Raw genomic sequence first — 7,886 nt, forward strand, 5'->3', positions numbered from 1 at the left:
TACACACCAAAATTAACCTTAAATTGGCCTTATTGAAGCCTCAATTGCATTCAATTTTAACTCAAGTCCAAAAATCCCCAAATTTGCCCTAATTTGGTTAGATCCCCAAATTCCACCAAATTGATTGCCCTAACCCCAAAATTGACACCCAATTTATGTTGAAAACTCTCATGATGTTCCCATAGACCATTTTCAACAATTAATTTGGACTTAGCCTAACCTTAGATCAACCTAGACCTAAGTCTAGCCCAACATGCCCAATTGAACTCAAAATCATTTCAACCCTTCACCACAAATCTTCATTACAATCATCTACATAATGTTGATCAATTAATTGGGCTCAAAGTCATCCTAACCCAAACCCAACCTTTGGTCATTTGGACCCAAATTGAACCCATGCACCAAAATTGATCTAGCCATCTTAAAGCCACCAATTTGATGACTCCACAACCACTAAGCACACTCTAATGACCCACTAAACCCTTTTGGCCCACCTAAGCAAGCTATGGACCAATGGATCACTAAATTAAGGGATTCATTCCCATTTTTAGGCCTTAACCACAAAATCTCTTCCATCATTGCTTGCCTATGGGAGTAAATTATAATTAAACACCCCCTGACCTCCCTGAGCTAAGAAGTGACTGAACCTTGGCCAGCCACCATCTGGGTTGCCAGAAAACACCAACTCGAGAAGGCCAAAATGGTCAAACACCCAATTAAGGCCATCTAAGTTGTCCCAATCCAATTGGAGGCTTGATGCCTTCTTCCCTCCACCTAAGCAGTTGGTCTAACACACTGGCTAGCCCAATTGAAGCCCCATGGCTCCTCTATTTAAGCAGTCATCCCCCACGGCTAGAGGAGAGGTCGAAATCAACCTTAACAAAACTCTGTCCAATTGATTCTAGACTCCCCCCAAAGCATAGAGAAGCTCAGTTCCACTATCCTCTTTCTCTAATTCCCCCTACGCAACCCTAATTTTGAACTCAAAAATTAAGACAAAAATAGGACACTCTTTGAAACTCCATAAAAATCAAATTAAACTCACACATACCATCCCTAAATTGAGAGAGGAAGTTCCCCCATCAAAGCCCCCTCATAGAGAGCCTCTACCCTAGACTTTGATCAACACCCAAATTTGGTCTTGATCGAATTTGGGTCTAGGCATTTCACCACAGCTAGGCTTCATCCCTAGCCTCCTTGGACCACCACGAATGTGTCGAGCACCTTTGATTGAAGTTTCTCTTCTCAGAGCAAAGGTATAAACCTCCCCACTATCCCGAGCTTGTTTTGATTCTACAATTTTATAGATCCAATTTAATGGCATGTTTACCATATGAATATGTTCTTCTCACTTAGAAGAGTCTATAGGATCAAACCTGAGCGAGTTTGGTTGAAAAATGAGTGAGATCTTAAGGTTCTAAGGTTAACAGTCACGGGTTTTGGCTATCGGAAATGATGAAGGGGAGCTGTTTGATCAAGCGTGTATCGGATGGACGGATGAGATCAAGCCAGATAACACCTTCCTACATGAATCGCGGGCCGAGTCAGCATTGAGGTGGATGGCGGCGCCGAACCAGAGGACGCCGCATAGAGCTTCAGAGCCGACGTAGGTTGATTTTTTCTATTTATTTAAATGCTAATAACTTTAAAAAACCATATCTTTGCATTAAAAAATCACAAAAATAAAATAAAAATAATCTAGTGCTTAATGAACAGAGGAGAACAATGTGGAAATGGTTTGAAGTTTATTTGATGTATATTTTATTTTTAATTAATTAAATACTGTTCTAAGTATTTTGATTCTCCATGCATTCAAATATTTCACAATGGCTTGAAATTTTGGCATGTTGTTGCCTCTGTCACGGGGGATATTTCATAATTTTTCCAAAGTCAGAGGAGACCCCTAAAAAGAGATCCATATTTTTCAAGTTTATGCATCTATTTTGGAAAATTAGTTATAATAATTAGCATGTTGCTTAGAAAAAATCCAAGAAAATTTTGGTAGGATCACTGTGACTAGAGAACCCTAGAAAAAATTTGTCATATGCTAAGTCATTAAGAACACACCTAATTTTCACAAAACCCTAAAACACAAAGGAAATTAATTTGGAAAAAATAAACATCTAAATGACTTGCTTTTAATTCTCCACTATAATTTAAAGTTCATAGCACTCCCCATAAAAATTTCAAAACATTTGGAGTTCATTTGATACCCTAATTTGATTTTCTAAATTAAATGACATTTTTTACACTTAAAATAATCATAATAATTAAAATACAACTAAAAAATTTATGAAATTGGTTTTGGGAGCTCTCTATGATCAGAGGAATTTTCTAAAAAAAATTATAATTATAATAAGTTTTTATTTTTAAGCATATTTTGAATATCTAAATGGTTTTGGGAGCTCTCTGTGATCAGAGGAATTTTCTTAAAAAAATTATAATTAAAATAAAATTTTCATTTTTAAGCATATTTTAAATATTTAAATAATAAAAAATTAATAAAAATCACAAAAATAATAAAATTCATGAAAATGTTCTAAATTGTATCCATTATTTCCTAGTCACTTAGGAACAATTAGAAAATTTTTTCCTGAATTCTAAGTGAACATATTGAATTTTAAAAGCTTAAAAAAATTTTTAAAAGGCTAAAAAATGTTTTTTCTTAATATCTCACTAAAATAATTCTAATAATTCAAAGAAAAATCATAAAAATATGAAATTTGTTTCTCTGGGTTCTTTGACCTCAGAGAAATTTCATAAAAATTGACCTCAGAGAAATTCCATAAAAATTAAAACTTAATTTTCCACATTTAAAACATTTTATAATTAATTAATACTCCATAACTTAAAATAATTTTGATAATTCCAATAAAACTCAAAAAATTATGAAATTTGGTCATGTTAGTTCTTTAGTCTAAATGTACCTTCAGTAAAAATTTGAAGTGATTAGGCTTTGCCTTGGTCAAGTTATTGAATTTTCTTTGAAAAATCTTATTTTTGCATGTAAATAATCATGTAAATTACATTAAATTTTTAAAAATCATATTTTCTCCTCTGATGTCTTAATTGACTCATGTGTGAGGTCAGATAAAAATTCCAAAGTCATTTGAATTAAATTTGTTGAATTATGAAGTGATAGAGCCTGAGGGGCAAATGTATGATTTTGGAAATTTAGTCTTAATTAATATTTAGGCTTTATTCAAGGAAGAGAAATGGGTAATCTTTGATCTTAATTAACATGCTCAGATGATTCTCAAATTAAATGACATTAAACTTACCCCTTTGCCACATAATCCTCAAATTAAATTATAAGTGATAATTACCCTACTCTTAGGGATAATTGAAACATCAATATTCATTGAGCATTAAATATATTTACAGGATTGGTTATTAAGTAACATAATAAGTTTAAAAAGAGCTTGAGAATTTTCACTAGGTAGTGAGAGGGAAGCATATACATGCTTCTTTCTCCAGATCTGTTGGATACCTTGGAGGTCTACTAAACTTATTATGTTTTGCTTAATGAAATCATCCTCAAATGAATTAATAGGGGCTCACCAAGATATGGTTTAAAATTTGGTAGATCAACGGAACCTTTTCTTCTCGCTCTACATAAAATGCTTTTAATATATAAATGCTCTCACATGCATTTTGAGTTTCAGTTGAAGATGACGGGAAGACCATCCAAGTACGTTTTTATTGTGATTTACTTACCTGCATTTTTTTAGTTTCCCGTACTTTACTTTTCAGTACGTTGCTGTACTTTCTCACCTGCATACATGAACAAAAAAAACACAAACCTGTATGTTAAACAAAGATGTCACCCTGCATGAAAACCAAAACTGCTAGGATAGCCGCAAAACCAAAACCAAAACTAAAATCAACCAAGATAAAATTCACTGCCACAACATTCAAAATATAAGACAACTAAAAATTTAATCACAAAGATCACAAAACCACAATTGCAATTAAATTAAAACGTCTCTATCAGATGATCAAGAATCCCTCGGAGGAGGTAACCTACGGTTGTTAACGAGGCTTCCCACAGTCTAAATGAAAGTATGGAACTCATTAAGCTGAGTTTAGTAAATTCATTTGGACTAAGTGAATTCGAAAGAAAATAGTGGTGTCGGAACCATGCAACTGTATGATCCTTAGAGGTTCCCTAATCAACTTTAACATGCCCCATAACATTTAAAGAACTACAACCATAGGGACATCTAATTTGACATCATAACTTGACACACTAGAAAACTTGAACTTGCCACGACGAGGAGCTTGGAGCTAGCACTGTGGGAAACACAACCATCTTCAACAGCAAGAGGAACTACAATAACATATCTTTCTTTAGAATTAAACAACAACGCTATAGAACTTTGAGGTTGTTTGCTTATGCAATGTAAATCCTCACCTTATGTTTAGGCCTTTGTATAACTCTGTTGTACAATATAAGTCATAACTTGTCTTAGGATTTCGAGGTTGAAATCCTCACATCTTCCAGGCTATTTGTGTGATTGTTTCACACAAATATAAGCCCTAAATAAATAAAATTGGCAGGATGAAACATTTAAATAATTTCTCCTCAAAATTGAAGCCAAATAATAGGATAGACCGGGAAGTCACCGAGGTTTTATTCGAAATCTATGGCATCCTCTGGTTCTTCCTCTTTTGGATTCTACAATAAAATGTTCCAAATTTGAGCCATTCCAATTTCAGACCTCTTTGTCCGATTTCGTTGAAAATTCATATCCTTTTGAACTCCTTGAAGATAATATTCCCTGATTTTTATCGAGAGTTTAGTTAGGTGACCTCGGTTATCTAAGATGTAATTAACTATAGGGGCTTGCCCTTATAGGAAGCTTGTCCGAACCTAGCTTAAAATAAACCCTATTTAATTCTTCATACTAAATAGAGGAAATTTTTGGCAAATAAAATAGTTTCGCAGACCAAATGGATGTTATATATTTCTTAATTTATTTAATCGAGCCTCATCGTCAAGTCTTGTATTTATCCTTTGGGATAGATACAGGGTTTAAGGTATATTGTTCTTTCATTTAAACTATGAAAAGTATGGGGTCAGTTTGATTTCAACTAGAGCTACTACTGCTAAAATTACATTCCATGTATTCAATTTTAGTTCTACTTAAATGATGGCCTTTAGACTCCAATGTAGTCCATAAGAGTATATATATATAAGAAAATTAAAATGTCTTTTCAAAGCGAGCGACAGAATTTCAATTTCGGTGATCGACAGCTTCCAACGGGCAACTCCTCCAACCAAAAATAGTGCCGACATAAAGTTAGATCAATATGTAGAAAGTTATCCTCAAAGGCCCCCAACTGTTGAGGAAAATTCATTTGGATAGTTGATAGAACTTATTTTGAAACTAGCTATGAGATGTACAATCCTTATTTCGATTATTACAACTTAGGTTGGGAAAATCATTTGAACTTTAACTGGAATAACAATTTTGGAGGAGAAAACCAATTTTGGGAAGATAATCAATTTTATCAGATATGTAATTGGAATAATCAAGGCTATTATAATGATGAACTTTTTTTTCCTTGTCAATTTAACTCTAATCCTCAGAATGAAAAAAAGAAGTTATTGTTAGAAGAGGTGGTTATTCAAATGGAGACTCGATTGGAGAGTCAAGGGGTCACAATAAGGAATATATAAACCTATTGGGTAGATTGTTAACTTAATTTATAATCATCCTCAATTTAAATTCAACCCACAAAATGAGGAGAATGAGTTATTGATAGAAGAGGTTATGAATCAAATTGAGAGTCAGCTAGAAAGTCAAGGGCCCACAATTAAGAATATAGAAAACCAACTTTGGCTGATTTTTAATGCAATTAACAGTTATCCTTCAGAGATTTTACTTAGTGACACTGAGATAGACCTTGAGGAGAAGAATGGTGGACAAGATAAAGATGCGCAACTAAGAGGTAGAAGTAAATTGGAAGATATGATTCAAATAAACGTTGAGTTGAGAAAAGAGGAAAAAGGGATTGAGAGATCGATGGAATAAATTCCTAATGAATTAGAAAAACCTATTTCATCAACTAAGATAAATATAGAAAGACCACCTCCACCATTTCTTCAGCCTTACGGGGAAGAATTAGAAGATCAATTGAGACAGAAGAATAACATGATAGAATTTGATCCAAAATATGAAAAATCTAGAGAGAATCTGATCTAAATTTTAGGAGATCTTGAACTTATGTATAGAGATCCATTTCTAAAAAGTTTTAAGGATGATATTAATATGCAAATTGAGAAAATCATTGGAACAATATTGGATCTAGAAAGAAACATGAGGAAAAATAATCTGAATAAATTTGAAATGAAAAAGTTGAAAGAAAAACTAAATTTTGAGGATTTAGTGGGAATCCTAGGATTTGGAAAATATTAGACGATTGATCAATGATTACTTAAATGGAATTTTCATTCAGGAAGAACCCTTTGTCAGGCCGGCGACGCTAAACCATGTGCTTTATAGGAGGCAACCCATAGTTATCAGTGTGGTTTGATTTAGATTGTTTGAGGTTTGTTGTGTTTATTTTAGTGTGGATTGATTAGTTTGGTTGATGTTGGTGGATGTTTGGATTGTAGTGAATTAATTTGATCTTTATGTGTCATTGTGGTTCGATTAGTTTGATTGATGTTGGTGGATGTTTGGATTGTAAGTGGATTGATTTGATCTTTTTGATCTTTGATCTTTGTGTGTGTCATGAGGGAGATGATTCATTAACTTCTTATTATGGCTAGACTCCTTTATGTTCTCTTGTAGTAGTAGAATTAATGAGTCTACTATGAATTGGGACTCAACCGGATTTGAGTTTTTACAAGAGCCATTTTGAGTTTGGACAGTGACAGTTCCATCTCAATTTTGTTACTTCCTTTCTCTATCCATATTTTCATTTGGTAGGGTCATGAACCTACTTGATGAGCAACATGTAGATGATCTTACACTATTGATACACCAAAAATATGTGCATTTTTAAACCCATATTTTATACTCATTTTTTGTGATATTGCACTTTAATGGAAGGAATTTTTATGTTTTCTTTCAGATTGTTGAATTTTAGGACTTAAAGCAAAAAGAAAGCAAAAATGGTGAAATTTAGAGCAAAAATGAAGAAGTTAAAATTTTGTTCAATGCCGACAACGCCAGAAGCAGCGCCGATGGCGCCGTTTGACAGAGAACACCTAAATTAATTACAGAACACTGACGATGACGATGCTAGAATGGGCGCAGACGGCGCCAATGTCAGATTAGCCCAATGTCTAGAAGATTCGATGAATCTGGACGCATTTTGAAGAGTTTTTGGAGGCACCTATTGGAGAACCGACCCTAGGCTTTATTTGGGGAAAAAAGTGATAAAAAAAGAGACTCTTCCTGCCATTTCATCCCTTCCATTCAACATTCTACACATCACTCATTCTTCCATCTTTGATTCCACAACCATTTAGAGTCCATTGTTCTTATAATTTAGAGTTTTGTGGTGAGATTAATTGTGAACTCTTCTCTAAGAGTGTTGGAGAAGGAGAAAAGTGAGAGATTTCTTTTTCCTTCATTTTCTAGAAGAGGCTACAAGGGATTTTCTTTGAGAAAGAGTTTCAGATAAGTGTTGTTTGTTTATTAGTGTTGTATGAACTTTCTTTTATATATGAAATTTATATTTTGTTGTATCTTTCTCATAAAGTCTGAGTAGTTTATTTTATCTTTCTCCCTACTCTGAGATATGTGAATAAATAATATGAATGTTCCAATTTTAAAATATAAAATAAATTGTGCTGATTTTTCAACTTTGAAATTAATTTACTTTTCGATCTGGCCAATTGAAATGTTAAAATATGTTGTGAAACATATGAT

Source organism: Phalaenopsis equestris, unplaced genomic scaffold (assembly GCF_001263595.1).
Source record: "Phalaenopsis equestris unplaced genomic scaffold, ASM126359v1 Scaffold000742, whole genome shotgun sequence".
Taxonomy (NCBI): Eukaryota; Viridiplantae; Streptophyta; class Magnoliopsida; order Asparagales; family Orchidaceae; genus Phalaenopsis; species Phalaenopsis equestris.